We start from the raw sequence: 13923 nt of genomic DNA, 5'->3' as shown, positions 1-13923 counted from the left end.
AGGCGATTGTGTATTATGGGGAACAAAATTACTTTTGCTTCTATTGCTCAAATTCATATTTTTGTTTTGCTTGCTATTATTGATTCAGACTATACTGGTGAAATTAAGATAATGCTGTGAACAGCAACCCTCCCTTGTACTATCCCTAAGTCGCATAGCACAATTGATTTATTTTCAGCCTAAGCCACCTCTGAGAACCAGCGTCTCATGAGGCAGGAGTGGGACCATGATAGGGGAGCAGAGAGGGATCGTTTGATTACATATAGGGAATGGGTTGTGAAAGGGATGGAAAGGGCAATCCCCAAAACAGTTAACTGGTCAGTGTTGTATGCTATTAGGCAGGGACAAAAGGAAGCTCCCTCAGAATTCCTGGACAAATTAAGAGACGAAATGAGAAAGCATACTTCATTAGATCTGGGGTTGTAATTAGGTGTTCAACAGCTCATATCATTATTTATTGGGCAGTCAGCTGGGGACATAAGAAGGAAGCTGCAAAAAATGAAGGATCTTGATGCATGAAATTTGGAAAGCTTGCTGGAAGAAGCATGAGTGCGTTTAGCAACTGAGAGGAGGGGAAAAAGAAGAGGAGAGAAGGGTGTTGGTAGCAGCTATACAGGGGATGGGGCTAAGAACATTAAGGAAGCCTCTTGAGAGAGACCAATGCATGATTTGTAGGAAGAGGGGACACTGGAAGAGTGAGTGCCCACAGAGAAATCAACAAGGAAGAAGAGACACTTGGGTTAGGATGCAAGCAACTGTGGAGAGTGAATGATGGAGACCTGGGGAATCTACCCTAGCGGACCCCTTTGTTAGAGTTAAGCTAGGGGACAATCAATGAAGTATAGAGTTTCTAGTAGATATGAAGGGTACTTATTTGATTTTAAATGAATTTCTGATACCACTAAGTGAAAATTTAACGGTAAGGGGAGCTACAGGTCAACCAGAACAGGCATATTTTTCTAAACCACTGAAGTTCAAATTGAGAAAACAGGTGGGAATACATAGATTCTTGTACATGCCAAATTCACTGAAATCTCTCTTAGGAAGGGACTTATTGGAGCAGTTGGAAGCAGAAATAAGTTTGAAGAAGCAGAAAAAAGTTTGAAGAAGGGAATATAAAGCTTAAAGGAAGAACCAAGGATAGAGCTGCTTAGCCTGGCCTTAATAACCACATCGGTACTTATAGGCATTCCAGAGGAAGTAAGGAATTAGGTTTATCTGGGAGTGTGGGAAGCTGAAACTCCAGGCTGAGCAAAGAATGCATCTCCTGTGATAATAAAAATCAGACAAGGGAGTCAGTCCCTGAGAATTAGGCAATATCCCTTAAGGGCAGAAGATAGGGAGGGGATACAACCAATAATTGACTGATTCATGAAACATGGTCTATTGAGGGAATGTGAGTTTAACAGAGTTTAACAACCCAATATTAACGGTGAAGAAACCAGACGGGAGCTATCGGGTGGTACAGGATTTGAGGGCAATAAAAAAAAGGTAGTAGATAATTTGTGTCCTTTAGTAGCCAATCTGTATACCTTACTCACCAAGCTGTCCACTGAGTTAATATGGTTTACCATGTTGGATTTAAGGATGCCTTCTTTTGCCTGCCTCTGGCCGCAGAAAATCATCAATTATTTGCTTTTGAATGGGAAAACCCCAGCACGGGATGAAAGTCGCAGCTTATTTGGACTGTACTCCCACAAGGATTTAAGAATAGCCCTACGATATTTGGGAATCAGGGATTAGGAACAGTGGGAGCATCCATACACTGAAGGAGTGTTATTACAGTATGTGGATGACTTCTCTATAGCCACAGAAACAAAAGAAGAGTGCCTAGAATGGATGATTAGCTTCTAAACTTTCTTGGACTTAACGGGTACCGAGTCTCTCCACAAAAAGCGCAGATGGCTCAGCAACAAGTAACATATTTGGGTACAAAATTGCTGCAGGGATGCGGATACTTGGGACAGCATGAAAGGAAGCGATTTGCCAGACTCCTGAGCCACACATTCCTAAAGAACTTCCAATGTTCCTTGGAATGACGGGAGTGGTGCTGCTTATGGATCCCCAACTATAGAATGATAGTAAAACCTCTTTACACAATGTTAAAGTCCAGCTCAAAGGATTTAACCTGGGATGGAGAGGCCAGGAGGGCATTCCAGCTGCTGAAACAGGAACTGATGAAAGCCTCTGCCTTGGGACTCCCAGATGTCGCTAAGCTCTTCTTACTGCTCTCTCATGAGAAGCAGGGAATGGCACTGAGCGTGTTGGCACAAAGTTGCCCTCCATATTGGAGGGCAGTGGCTTACCTTTCTAAACAGCTTGATGAAGTGAGCAGAAGTTGGCCTGGATGTCTAAGGGCTGTTGCGGCTTTGTTAATTAACATTCAGGAAGCATGAAAATTTACGGTAGGATAGAAGATAACTGTATTGATATCACACAGTCTTCACAGTGCTAGGGGCTGAAGGGGGACACTGTCTCTCCCCTCAGAGATTTTTAAAATACCAAGCTGTTTTAGTGGAGCAAGATGATGTGGAAATAACAGTAACAAACATTATTAACCCAGCTGCCTTTAGTGGAAATATGGGTGAGCCCATATCGCATGACTGTCTAGAGGCTGTTGAAACTGTATATTCTAGCCATTCGGACCTGAAGCAGGAACCACTGGAAGATGCCAAAGATTCCTGGTATACTGATGGAAGCAGTTTTGTCCGACAAGGGATTCGCAGAGCAGGTTATGCGGTGACAACTGTTGATGGGGTGGTGGAAGCCGAAGCCCTGCCCCAAATACCTCAGCTCAGAAGGCCAGGATAATAGCTCTAACCAGGGCTCTGGAATTGGCAAAGGGGAAAAGGATGAATATATGGACTAATTCAAAATATGTCTTTGGTGTCATCCATGTTATGGAGCTATATGGAAGGAAAAAAGACTATTGTCAGCTCAGGGAAAAGGGATCAGGCATGCTGAAGAGATGCTCAGAGGCAGTACAGCAGCCAGAAAAGGTTGCAATTATGCACTGTTGGTCGCATCAGAAGGGGAACGACCCTAAAGAAAGAGGAAGTACGTTGGCCAATTGTGAAGCTAAACAAGTGGCAGAGGGTGAGGTGTTGGAGGCCTCCTTGATCCCAGATGGTAAAATCCAAGTGGACAGTGAGCCAAGGTACTCAAAAGAGGATTGGAATTTAATAAATGACCTAGAAGAGCAGGTGAAAGAGGAGGGATGCGCTGTCACACCACCAGGGAAGATAGTTATACCAACAGCCATATTACGGGCCTTAGTAATGACAGAACATAGGAAGACCCATTGGGGAGCTGAAGCATTATATAAATTCCTTACCCAACAAGTGGTAGCTCGGAATATGTATACTACTGTTAAGCAAGTAACCCAACAGTGTGAAGTCTGTTTACAAAATAACACTAGGAAAGGTCGTAAGATTCAGCTAGGGCAAATAGGAAGAGGAAATTATCCAGGACAGCAATGACAGATGGATTTTTCTGAACTCCCAAGAAAAGGGGGGTATATAGCAGATATGTGTTAGTCCTAACAGACACCTCTTCAGAATGTCCTGAGGCATACCCTTGCCGAACGAATAAAGCTAGAGAAGTAACAAAAATTTTGTTACAAGAAATAATTCCAAGCTTTGGGGTGCCGGGGGTAATCTCATCAGATCGAGGTCCACATTTTATTGCTGAAGTAGTTCACCAAATTAGCACCTTATTGGGAATTGATTGGCAATTGCATACACATTATAGGCTGCAATCGAGTGGCCAGATGGAAAAGATGAACCATCAGATCAAGCTGCAAATAGTTAAACTCAGTCAAGAGGCCTGGATTCCGTGGCCACAGGCATTGCCCTGGGCACTTTTAAGAATTCGAACAAAACCCCAAGCGAATGAAGTCTGTACGAGATTCTTTATGGGCAGCCATATGCTGTACAGGAAGAGATTTCCATGCAAGTGGGGGACGAAACAATAAACCAATATTTGATCAGCTTAACAAAACAATTAAAGAAAATTGAAAGAGTGGTGTTTGGCACCAGAGCACAAGACCGAGATGGACCAATACATCAGTGATATATTGCCTGGCAACTATGTTTATGTTAAATCCCCATCAGATTCACCTCTGCAGCCGAATTGGGAAGGATCTTATCAAGTATTCCTGATGACTGATACAATGGTTAAGGTGGAAGGAGTGGTACTGTGGATACAGCACACCCGTTTGAAAAAGACTGTTCAACCACAGTGGATCACAGAAGAGAGAGGTCTACTTCGAGTGGTATTGAAAAACTGCAAAATGAATAGGAACTTCAAAGGACTTGTGGTGATGGTATTGAGCATATTCGTAAGAAGGGAAGCACAAGCGTTACATACTATAGATGTTCAAACCAATATGTGGATAACATAGGCAAATCAGACTAAACAAGACTCCTGTCTTGCATTGCAAATGGCATCTGATCCTTTCCAGACATACCCTATTGGGGTACCATAAGGTTTTCAATAGTCTGCATTTCAGGACTATGTAAATGACAGAATGGGATTAACTGGTAATCTCACAATTCTGTGTTAAAGGTTAAGGATAAAAACAGGATCCACGCTTTCCTGCCCTGCATGCAAAGCAGATACTGGGGTAGAGGACACTCTACGAATGGGTGTTATAGTCAGTAGTCTAAATGTTAGCCATACAAACCCGGAAGAATTAGACTTACTGGGGTCAGTGGTTCACGACTCCACTAACAGGAGGGAAATAGGGAATGGAAGCTGTTGCTTTCACTTTGGGGGTTAACGAGCAACAAATGCAGCCCTAATGGCCAAATACTGGAACAAGGATGAGCTGAAACTATGGAGCAACAACTCCTCATTTACGTATGTATCTGAGAGAGGCACCCCCGCAAGGTAGAAACAAACGACGTATGGGATAGTGGTCCACCTGTTGACTTTATCGGTATACCAGGCCACGCTCTATCTCCACATACTAAGAATATCCCAGGATAAGGAATCTCTTAAACAGCATGATCTGGGCTGGTGAGGGACCGCATCGATCAATGTAGGAGCATGCATCAATTAACAGAAACATGTAACAGCCAAATTACATTCTGGAATTACCCTATTAGGGTAATAACAGCCCTCCTTCTTCCAATACTTGCCTCAAAAAATGCTAAGGATTTAGAGAAGTTAGCATGTTGGACAGCAAAGGAGCTGAACCTCGCATCTGTAAGTAATACAGGATTAGTATATGATGTAGGTAATGTACGTCACGCAGTTCTACAGAGCAGAGCCGCTACTGATTTCTTTTACTACTTGCACAGGGCATGGTTATGAAGACTTTAGTGGGGTGTGTTACTTTAAGCTTTCAGACCATTCAGAGTCCATACATAAGAAATTGGAAAAGATAAAGGACAATATGAATCAGATACGAATTGGTACTGGCCCTATATTAGAGGGTCTGGAAGAGTTGTGGGAAAAGCTTACCAGTTGGTTACCTAATTTTTGCATGTTTAAAGCAACTCTTTGTAATTTGTATTATCATAATCATTTCGCTTGTCATAATGTGTGTTGCAATGAGATGTGTATTATGGCTTTGTAAAACATCAGGAACAGTTATAAGGAATGGAAAAGGCATAAGTTAAGATAGAAGGTGGAAAGTGGGAGCTATTTTAATGCCTCACTCTCCCGTAATGGAGTTATCTAGCAAAAGAATTTGCTAGGATAAAGAAAAGGGGGGAATTGAATTAAGGAATGACAGGTTATTGATTAGCTATTGTATTAGGGTGCAAGCTAAGCAGGAATTCGGAGAAAACAGGATAACGGACAGAGTGCTGTGGTAAACTGAATGGAAAGAATGGAAATATCAGGAGGAAGTGCTGAGGCATTGTCAGCAGGAACCAGTTGACTTCTGTTTGTTGAACACAAAACTTGGCTAAAGATGAAGACTTAAAGAGAGGAAGACAACTAACTTCATCCCCACAATCACCAGATGACCCCTGCTATGAACCACGCATGCATCAAGGGGATAAGCAGCATGCAGATGAGTTTCCAGAAAATTAATGAATATCTAATTAAATCCCAGGACATGTTTTGAATATGCATAGGGTTGCTTTACAAGTTTGTACCACTCTTGCTTTTTGGTGTGAGTGTTAGGAGGAATTATCCTCCATATACCCAATGGTACACGTCTCGTTGAATAAACATGCCTGCTTTATAACCTAACTCTGGGTTATAGAGTCTGATTCTGCAAATCAACTACTACTTTCGATGTAAGCTTCTCTATTCACTAAAAAGTAAATTGGTGATTTTGGAAGCCTCTGAAGTAAACTGTAAAAATTTTTTTGTGTAAATGTGCAGAGTTCTTATCTTAAGTCTTGGAATTGATGCTATGATTAAATCTCAGTTATGCTTCAGAATGTAGGGAGTTCATGCACAAGCTGTGTTTTAGGAAGCCAGGCTTAATTTGCAAAAGGTGACAGGAGAGCTAAGATGAGTACAAAGTTCCTTGCATGATAGCACACTTGTTCTTTAGTTTGGGCTCCACTAACATTGTCTGCTTGCAGGTCTGCTGTATGTCTAGCAGTCATCAGGAATGCTGTTTGGCAGAGTCCACTGGTAGTATCCTCTAAAGTGTCAGTTGTTTTTCAAGATATTTGCTTTATTCGCACAGTTCTCCATTGGGTTTATGTTTTCCAGACAGAGCCCTATTCTTGCAGTAGTGTTTTGGTTTGTTTCTTGTTGGCTATTTTTTTTTCCTCATTCATTTATTTATTTGCACAGTTTAGATTAGATGGTTTCTCTATCCAAGTTTTTGTTACTTCATGAGACAGCCTTGGATCCACAGTCCTCATGCCTGGCCTTGAAGTATTTCAAGTCCAGATGTGTTTGTCATGAAGGCCTTAGCAGTGAGCCTTGGACTTCTGTATACAGGGTAATCCCAGACAAATAGCAACAGCTTGGGCACAAGTCATCTGCATGGTATGTGAGCATGGTATTTGCCTGTTATCTGAGTATATGGCAAACCTGTGTGGATTATCTGTATGTGCATCACAAATTTAGCACTATTCATGCAAGTTTCATGTACTGAGATATCTGTAGTGTCACTTGCAGACATCTGTGGGATTCCCTAGCATGTAGAAAGCTGTATTTGAGTCTCTGAATGTCCTACCTGAATACTAGAAGCTTATAGTGCAGCTGTTGGGAGCACAGAGGATAAGAGCAGAGGCCTTAAGAATACAGACTCAGGGTGATACAGGGACCCAAGGATAAAAACATAAAGTGTGAGTAGACAATTACAAAAATACAAAGATTAGATTTTAAAACTGCCTTGAATTTGCATCCCAGATAGGCAAAAATTATGAGGAAGGTTTCTAGGCCCAGTTGGATGAATAATCATCTCAGAGTCACTAACAGTGAGAAGGCTGTATCATACATGAAGTTGTATCTTAGATATGAAATTATGAGAATTTCCATAATAGAACAAGTAACAAAAACGTCTTGAAATATGTATGTATTTAAATTAGAGAGCAAGGAAGGAAATTTTTTAACTGTTACAGGGTGTGGATGGAATAGCCATTAAGAAGTTTAAACCTTATTTCCAAAATGCATTATTTCATTTACAGTAGTATTGAGCACGAGGATAAATAAGGATGGGTAGTGGGAATGAGAATAGGAAACATACCACTTGTAAAGCAAAAAAAAAATTTGAATTTTATAAGCTATCATCAGGGGAAATGACTAATCTTTATTTCAGAATTCTGAAAGCACGTATAAAGTTACAGATCTGTATGCAAGTATTTTAAATATATCTGTCAAACTTAGTGTGGGACTGTATGACTAGAGAATAGGAAATATTTTATTTGAGAACAGAGGACAAAATAATCTTGCTGAACTGAACATTGATAACATTCAGAGCTTTAGAACAAATTCTGAAGAATATAATTACAGACAGAGAAATAAATGAAACCTGAAATATAACTAAATAAGGTTTTACCATAGGTAGTTCACACAGGTAAACTGATGGTTCTTTGATTAAATAATTTACGCCTAGGCAAAGGAACAGTGGTGGAATAAGAACCAAATGAATTTTAACTGAACACTTAATGCAATGCCATGATGGAAATCCTCAACTCGGCTGGAAAAGATGAATGTTACTAAGGAAAAAAATAATAATAATAATAAGTCATGCAAGCAATTTACACACATATAAGTAAGAAGTAGTGTTGGAGATCAAAGTTCTTCTTTGGGCATTTTTTTTTTTTTGTAATGACTTTGAAGAAAAAAATGTAGGAATGTGGAAATGTCAGAAGGCATCACCAACAACTAAGTTGGTCAAAATATCATGTAGAGGAGGAAATAATGAATTTGAGAATAGGATTAAAGGAATGGCATGAAACAAGCTTCTACAGACTGCAAGCTCATACACTTCAAAAGTAATGATGCTACAAGCTGAAAGTTGTTGAAAACAACAAAAGAGGGGAATAATTTGGGGTAGTATAGACCTTTGATGAGTAGTTGGTGGTGTTGCATTTAGATAAGCCAAATCCTGATAGGTGTCTCTGGTCGAGGTAAGGAGTCATTAATGCTATTATATGAGAGGTAATGAGATTGCGCCTGCAAAACTGCGTGTAAATTTTGTCACCTTTGAGGAGTGGGCAATACTTAACTTAGGAAAGCTGTTCTTTCTGAATTGTGCCTTCCTACACATTTTGCTAACTGTAAAAGCTAACAAGTGAAATTCTCTGTTGGGAAGGTAAATCATACGAGCCAAGTTGCCCAATGGGACTGTGAATGGCCCATCCCTGGAAGCATTCAAGGCCAGGTGGGATGGGACTTTGACCAACCTGGTAGAGGGAACTAGATGATCTTAATGGTCCCTTCCAACCCAAACCATTCTATGATTCTGTGATGTAAATTATATGGAATAAAGGGTAGATATCATCCTGATGTCAGCTGGAACGGAGTTAATTTTCTTCGTAGTGTCTGATATGATGCTGTAGGAGAAAAAAACAATGTTGATAACACACTGTTGTTTCTAATTGTTGCTGAGAAAAGCTGCACAGAGCCAAGGAGGTTCCAGTTTTTCAGCTTCTCATACTGTCTTGCCAGCTAGGGAGCTGAGGGATACAAGGAGCTGGGAGGAGAAAAACCAGAACAGCTTACCTAAACTGGTCAAAGGGATATTCCATTCCATATGACATCATGTAACAAAAATGTAAAACTAAGGGGTGTGCACTGCTGTATGAGTAGCAAGAGCGTTCAGAGGAGATTTAGATTTTTCTGTGGGACAGTATCAGTGAGTGGCAGAGAAAGTAAGAAGCAGCACACTCTGTTGAAGAATTCCTTTGCATCTTTCTTCTAAGTCCTATTACATATTAGAAGTCTGCTATAAGGTTTCCCCAGACCCTTCACTTCTCTTGGCTAAATAAGCCTTTCTCACGCCCTAAGCTGGACATCATTCATACTGCTGCTCAAGTATCATTCTTTATTGTCACTATTTACAGACACTTCTAGCAAAAAGTGACGTTTTTGGGGGTTTTTTTCCTACAATTTGTTTGGCCCTGAGATAGGGATGAAGGTTTTAGTTGCTTTTGTTTGCTTGTTTAGTTTTGTTTCATTTAAAGATATTTGCTTTTAGAAAAGCGCAGGAACAGTATAGATTTCCTTGATTGTCCTTTGCCAGTATCAGCCATGCTCTTGCCTTTGGTGCTGTACTAATCACAGGATCACAGAATTGTAGAAGTTGGAAAGAATTTCTAGAGATCATCAAGTCCAACTCCCCCTGCTAGATCAGGTTCCCAATAGCAGGTTACTCAGGAGGGTGTCCATGTCAGTCTTTCATATTCCCAGAGACAGATACTACACAACCTCTTTGGGCAGCCTATCCCAGTGGTCTGCCACTCTGACAGTGAAGTATTTCCCTGCATTAATATGGAACTTCCTGCGATCCAGTTTCTGCCTGTTGCCCCTTGTTCAACTGTTTGCTCGCCACTGAAGATCCTACTTTCACCATCTTGACTCCCGTGCTTTATGTGTTTGTAGACAGAGATGCAACCTCCTCTCAGCCTTATCTTCTTCAGGCTGAAGAGACCTAGCTCTCTCAATTTTTCCTCAGACAGGAGATGCTTCAGGCCCTTAATCACTTCTATCGCCCTCTTTCTAGAAGATCCCTGTCATTTGAACTGGAGAGTCCAAACTTGGACACATTATTCCAGATACAGCCTCACCAGGACAGAACAGAGGAGGAGGATCACTTCCCTCGACCTGCTGGCCACACTCCTTTGAGTGTACCCAGAATTGGCCTTCCTGGCCACAAGGGCACACTGCTGGCTCATGACCAACCTATTGTTCACCAGAATACCCAGCTCCTTCTCTGCAGAATTCCTCTCCAGTTGTCAGCTCCTAACCTGTACTGATGCATTATTCCTCCCCAGATGCAAGACTTTATACTTGCTCTTGTTGAATCTCATCAGGTTCCTCTCTACTCAACTCTCTAGTCTGTCCAGGTCTTGTTGAACAGCAGCACAGCCTTCTGTTGCATCAGGTACTACCCCCCCAGCTTTGCATCATAGTAAACTTTCTGAAGGTGTTCTTTATCACTTCATCCAGGTCATTGATGAAAATGTTGAACAAGGCTGGACCAAGCATCAATCCCTGGAGCATACCTCTAGCTACAGGCCTCCAACTGGACTCTGTGCTACTGATCACAACCCTCTGAGCTCTACCAGTCAGCCAGCTCTCAATCCATCTGTTCTATCCCTCATTTTCTAAGCTTACCTACAATGATGTTATGGGAAACAGTGTCAAAAGCCTTGCTGAAGTCCAGGTATGCAACATCCACCGCTCTCTCCTCACATACCTAGCTGGTCATGACATCATAGGAGGATATCAGTTTAGTAAAGCATGATTTTTCCCTTGTTGAATGCACGCTGGCTGCTACTGATAACCTTCTTTTCTTCACTAACTTGGAGATGATATTCAGAATAAACTGCTCCATCTGCTTTACTGGGAGTGGAGGTGAGGCTATCTGGCTTTCCTCCAGTCCCCAGGCACCTCTTCCATTCTCCATGATCTTTCATAGATTAGATAGAGGGTGGTTCAGAAATCACTTCTGCCAGCTCCTTCAGCCTTCGCGATTGCATCCTGTTGGGGTCCATGAATTTTTGTGTTGAGTTTACCTAGATGATGTCTGTTCAGGTCCTCCTCAATCAAGGGGAAGTCTTTCTTTCAACAGACTTTCTGTCTCGTCTCCAGGGCCTGGGATTCTCAAAAGTCAGTCTTAAAAGAAAAAAGGCATTCATTAGCTCTGCTTTCTCAGTGTCCTGTTAGTAGGGTACCTGCCTCATTCAGCTATGCACTCACATTTTCCCTAGTCTTCATTTTGCTACTGACATTACTGACATACTTTAAGAAGCCTTTGGTGTTGTCCCTGACCTCTCTGACCAGATTTAATTCCAAGTGGGCCTTATCTTTCCTTGTTGCATCCCTGCATGCGCTGACAGCATTCCTGTACTCATCCCAATTGGTCAGACCCCTTTTCTGCATTTCCTAAACTTTTTTCTTCTGTTTGAGATTTTTAATGAGCTCCTTGTGAATCCATATGGGGTCTCCTGCCAGCTTTGCCTGATTTCTTACTCTTAGGGATGCACCGATCTTGAGACTGGAAGAAGTGGTGCTTGAATGTCAAGCAGCTGTCTTGAGCTCCCCTACATTCCAGTGCTCTAATGCATGGGATGCATCCAAGTAGGTCATTGAAAAGGTCAGATCTTCTATGTTAACAAACAACACATCCCTAGTCTGTTCCCCTACTACCTGTGTCAAGAAGTTGTCATCCACACATTCCAGGCATCTCCAAGTCTGTTTCTTCTATGCTGCATGATTGCTCTGCAGCATGCTTCTTTTTATTTCCCTGTGCACAGCTTGAGTGTGCTCAAAAGTTCCCAAGTCAGTACCAAGATTTTAAATGCGGGAAACTAAGTGATAATACTGATTTTTGTATAATGCCTTGACATCTATGAGGTTTCACATATGTTTCAATCCATATTGCATATTTCTGTTGTGCTTCTTCCTCCTTTAAAGGCCATAGATCTAATATTATAGCAATGGGAGGAGAGGGGGATCTTGGAGGAGAGAGAACCCCACCTACCTGATTTCTCCCACTGAAGTCCATTATCTTCATACCATCAAATGCAGCAGTACTAAGTGGTACTTAGTAACATGATGTTTCTCTTGGTAATGAAACCATGGAAGATGCGAAAGATGCTACCGATGGCTTTCATTAACACTGACTGTACTGTACTGAGCACCGTAGGTTACCCATGGTGAGGGAACACTGCAAGGAAATAATCTGTCAGACCCAAGAGCACTTAGTCATTTTGAAGATCTCTGTTAGGTCTTTGTAGGCCTGGGGACCACCATGGGAAAGAAATGTTCTGCAATTTATTTAATCCATGATGTGCCTGCTGCAAAACAAAGCCTGAGTACAGCAATACGAATAGTGTTGGAATACAGCAGTAAAATAAATAGCAGCAACAGTAATTTGCCTAATCCTAAGACCTTGAAGCCAGAATCACTTTTCCTAGCAAGACTGAACTGCTAGACCAGTAGTTTTCCGTTGCTATTTTGTTGATGCCAGTAGATATGACAATCCCTTCCAAATCTGTTTATACCTACTAAGGCTTTGTTTTTCTCATCATATTTCACCTAGTTTTCACAGTTGTGGTGCATGAAACAGCCAGGAACCCTCAATTTTTAAAGCTGAGAATCACAGAGGATAGTAGGACAGACATTTTCAGGAACAAGTAGTACTGTTTGTTCATGCAAGTTCTTCTTGAACAGTAGGCCCAAATGAACAACATAAAATCGACCATTTCTAGAGAAAGAAATATTTATTGGTTCTTTTATTTTAATAGTCACTATAATAGTCAGCACAATTCATTGTTATAAATATTTATAAATATTCTGTAGGACATAAAACCCACTCAAATAAATAAATAAATATTGCAATATTTAAAATGTAATGCTTTCTAACTAGCTGGTGATGGCCAGCATCTCCATTGAAGAAATAATTCTCCTGACACTTTTGATAAAGTTCTTTATAGTTGGAAACGTGTTTTTGATGCAAAATTTACTGTGCATTCATTCAACACACAAGGATTAAATCTCTGAGCAACACTTTTTGTCTTCTTATGCACTGATAGAGATATTATAGAGTTTTAACCTTAGAGATTTTTGTCATCAAAGCTTAATATGGATTGAGACAGAACTTCTCATGATTCAAACTTCCGTAGGTCTGTTGACTTTGTGTCCTAGAGAACTCTGTGGAGCACAGAAAAAAATTCTGCTTCTGTAACTGCAGTAAAAAGTTCTCAAGGAGAGAAAGCCAACAATGGTAAAGGAATTAAATAAAATTATTAAATAGAACATAAAATCATGTGTTCCCACTGTACAGGCAACAAGGTAAAAATTCTTGTGGTATTTTGAATAAGCAAGAAAACACATAGCTATCTCCCTGACCTGCAATTCCCCAATCCATTAGAATAACGTCTTTCCTTTAAAAACTAATTATAAACATGATAATAATAAATAATTTGTGAGACATAACACTTGATCCAATCCTAATCCTGTATGAATTAAGAACCACATTATCTGGCAAAACCTTCATTACAGCAGAATGAGATAGTGTGGTTATTCTAAAGTAACTACTTGGAGGTTGTAGATGAAAAGATATTTTATGTGTGTATATTTATATATGTTTGTGTAGATTATTTAAAATGCTGTCAGCAGGACAGACTTTGCAGTGAATATTCAGCAATTTCCATGAAAACAAACAGAGGGCCTTACTTTTGATATTGTAACACAATTCTGACTTCAGTGGCTTCAGTGAATTACTTCACTAAATAGTAGGAAGAGAAAGACTAGAATCTAGCCTGACATCTTATG

Source organism: Centrocercus urophasianus, unplaced genomic scaffold (genome assembly GCF_019232065.1).
Source record: "Centrocercus urophasianus isolate 14NV4802_14NV808 unplaced genomic scaffold, USGS_Curo_1.0 seq_5, whole genome shotgun sequence".
Taxonomy (NCBI): domain Eukaryota; kingdom Metazoa; phylum Chordata; class Aves; order Galliformes; family Phasianidae; genus Centrocercus; species Centrocercus urophasianus.
The sequence above is the reverse complement of the archived record's forward strand: the minus strand, read 5'-3'. Positions refer to the sequence as shown.